Source organism: Lolium rigidum, chromosome 1 (assembly GCF_022539505.1).
Source record: "Lolium rigidum isolate FL_2022 chromosome 1, APGP_CSIRO_Lrig_0.1, whole genome shotgun sequence".
In the NCBI taxonomy this organism is placed as follows: domain Eukaryota; kingdom Viridiplantae; phylum Streptophyta; class Magnoliopsida; order Poales; family Poaceae; genus Lolium; species Lolium rigidum.
The window spans coordinates 86,122,523-86,126,311 of NC_061508.1; positions in this window are offsets into that span (position 1 = coordinate 86,122,523).

Consider the following 3,789-nt stretch of genomic DNA (forward strand, 5'->3'; position numbering starts at 1 on the left):
ACTGCCGCAATTTAATTGTAGTGGTGACGAGGAAGAAATGCCAGCTATTGATGCGACTGCTCGAACGAGTACGTCGCATACTCTAGTTGTTTCTGAAGTGCAAGTTGAAGGAGAAGAATCTTCGCCTCCTCAACAAAACACCGACGCACCTACTCCTCCTGCAAGCCCCCTCGTCCCTTCACCAAAAAGGGCGAGGGTTGAATCAATCACAGAGCCTCTACAATTGGGTAGCTCCTCGACTCCTCTTCTGGATGATGTAAGTCTTTGAATGCTTTCTGATGCTGTCGATGTTTTCACTGTTTGCTTCTTTTTATTTTGTGCTATCGCACTTTTGTCCCCTACCGACGCTTTCTTTCTCTATCTTTCTTTAACAGCCTTTGATTAAGGTGTTCATCCGCTTCGGTGCCCAATTCGTTGGGTACCGCGAGTATGCTAGCAAAGCTGAAGGTAATGTCTTTTTACTTCTCTTTAACCTTCCCTTCTCACTCCGTTCTTGTCGTGATTTTGACTGAATTTGACTATCTTGGCAGAAAAACTGGCGGGGGCCAACAAACGTGCCGACACACTTGCTCAAAAATTAGAGCAAAGTGAGGAGGCTCGTAAGAAGGCCGAATCAGATGCTAGTAAAGCTAGGGCAGAGGCTGACAAAGCCAAAGAAAAAGCTGCTGGTGTCGAAGAACTTCAGAAGAGGCTTCATGACGCCGAGACTGCTTTGAGCGAGCATAAAACCGCACAAGCTGCTCGTGAAGAGGCGATTCTCAAGCGCTTGGATTCACAAAACCGTCGCTTTGTCAGTAAGTACCCAATCTATTTTGCATTCCTTGGGATTGCTTTTCTTTACTTGTTTGCGGACCAATAGAATTTTTTGCCTTGACAGGGAAAACATCCCAAGAATATGAACTTGAAGATCCCGACAATGATCCTCTTCTTGATGCGCTTGCTTTCCTTGAGTTTCACGGAACAGAAGCACGCGACGGCATTGATCAGGCCAAGGAAGGATTGTCGCGGCTCTACCCTTACTTCTTCCCAAGGAAAAAGGAACCCGCAACCTTTCTTGCTCTTGCCAAGTGCTTCAATCCCGAAGAAGATCTTGGATTAAAGCTTAGCCAAGAAAATATGAAGGTCGCAGTGGAAAGCACTATTGCTCTGGTTGCTGACGACCGACAAACTATCGACTGGACCAAAGTTGGCGACACGCAAGAGATGGAGACCACGAAGTGGCAATCACTGATCATGGCTTCAAAGCCCAACTCCAAGAAGATCCTTGCCTATCTTGGGTGCAAGCCAACTTCTACTCCTAGCTCGTCGAAGCCGGAGGTCTAATTGAATGCCCTATCTTTTTCTGTTTTTATTTTTACTATTTCTTTTGATGGTGTCGTCACCGTAGCTTTAGCGACAACTGTCGTAGTAATCCTTTTGAAGACCCCTTATGTAATATCTGTGTAAATTTCCCGAAGATCAATGGAATTCTATTGTGCGTGATCATTGATACCGAATTTTTCTTTTCCAGTTGATATTTGATAACTACTCCGCCAATCCTCATCCTGCCGATACTTCTCCTGCTTCTTCCCGCTCGAAGAAAACACTTGTCGATGATAACCTTATCGAAGGTTCTTCGAGTAAGCACTCCTCGCAAGATTTGCAAGAACTTCACCAACAACTTCAATCCATGAAAAAACAGACTCTTGCGATGATGGAGCAATCTCGTAAAGCATCCGAAAGAGAGAAGATTGCCCTTCAACAAGCTAAAGAAGCCATAGCTGCCAAGGACGCTGCTATTTCGAAAGCTGAAAAAGCAACTGCTCGAGAAAATAATATGCTCGAGCTAATGACTGAAGCTAGTGTGGATATGTTAGGTATGCTTTTCAACCTAGCACTGCTTCTGCTTTTTGCTGTACCCCCTTTTTTTTTTGAATTTCTTGCTCTGTCGCTCAATAGGTTCTGTTCTCGACGCTGCTGCTGAAGATGAAAGGGTGAATGTGAGAACGAACCTCCTCGTTAATCTTTCTCTTAACCATGGCTGCCTGTTCGGGCCACTCCCGAGCGAACCCAACAGATTGTCAGGTTCCAAGACCGCGCCTGTCAGGTTCGTGAATTTCTTAACTTCTGCACGAGAACCTTGACCCTTGTTTACAAGACTATGTTCCCTCGAGATGAAGCTCCTGAAACTCTTCTTGGATTGATGGAAAAGTTCCGAGATGCCCCTCGTATTCATAACTTTGTGCGAGCTCAGTTGACTGCTGGAGCAAGATTCGCCATGATCATGATACATATTTGCCATCCAAAATTGGACCTGACGAAGATTGTCGCTCACTGCTTGGCCAAAAAATCGCGACGAAAAAATAACATCGACGAAATCAATGATATGGTGACTCCTGTGGCCGAAGCGATGATGGATGAACTTCTTCGGATGGATTCTGAATTCTTCGTCAAGGGGAGCTATGCTGAGCACAAGACAACCAAAGGTTTATCCATAGATAGCATATTAGGCCTTGACTGAGTTGTACTATATTGTGAAAAGTTATGTCTATATTTTTTATCAAATTCTTTGTATTGATGGAGTTGTCTATATTGTAAAGTGTAATCTATATTGCGAAGCCCCCGAGCCTTTGGCTGGAGCTTATACTATATTGTCGTCTCGAAGAATTTACTTTATTGCGAGAATATATGTATTTTGCTGTCGTGGGTTATGAGCCCCCGAGCCTGTCGAAGAAAAAAGATGTATCTCATCATTATCTTTTACTATATTGCAGCACCGCGAGCCCGCCTCATTAAAAACCTTTCCAGCCCCACTCGGTGCCCTGAAAAGGAAAAGAGTGCGTCTGAAAACTCGCGGGCGTTTCAGTACATTGTATTTTTACAAAGGAGGACTATATTTCGGCTCTAGGCGTAGAAACGCCTGAGCTGCGCCACGTTCCAGGGGTTTTCTCGGGAACCCCTGTCTTCTTGTCCTTGATCCTGTACGCTCCTCCTTCGATTACTTCCGTGACGACGTAAGGGCCCAGCCATGGTGACTCGAGCTTTTCAGTACTTTGCTGATTGAGCCGTAAGACCAAATCGCCGACCTGGAAAGATCTTGGCCGCAACCGTCGACTGTGGTAGTTTTTCAGGTCCTGCTGGTACTTGGTGACTCGTGAGAGTACTTCATCTCGAGCTTCGTCGAGTGCATCCACATCGTCCTCCAAAGCTCTTCTTGAAGTTTCTTCGTCATACTCTGTGACTCTTGGGGAGTCATGCTCTATTTCGATCGGTAGTACTGTCTCAGCTCCGTGGACTAAAAAGAACGGAGTTTCTTGTGTCGCCGTATTTGGTGTTGTTCGAATACTCCACAAAACACTTGGCAATTCTTCTGGCCAAGTATGCCGAGCCTTTTCAAGCGGTCCTAGCAGGCGCTTTTTAATACCGTTGCGGATGATACCATTGGCTTTCTCGACTTGGCCGTTGGTTTGCGGGTGCCCAACCGACGCGAAGTGCAATTTGATGCCTACTTCGCGCAGTATGCCTTGAACTCCTTGGACGTAAAGTTACCGCCATTGTCCGTGACGATGCCGTGAGGTACTCCAAACCGAAAAACGATGCCCTTCACGAATTTTATGGCTGACGCTGCATCTGGTGAATTTATCGGCTTTGCTTCTATCCACTTGGTGAATTTATCGACAGCAACCAACATGTACTCGTATCCTCCTAGCGAAGCCTTGTGTAATTTGCCCACCATATCGAGTCCCCATTGGGCAAAGGGCCAAGACAATGGTATTGGCATCAGCTCGCTGCGCCGGGGAGTGTGGTTTT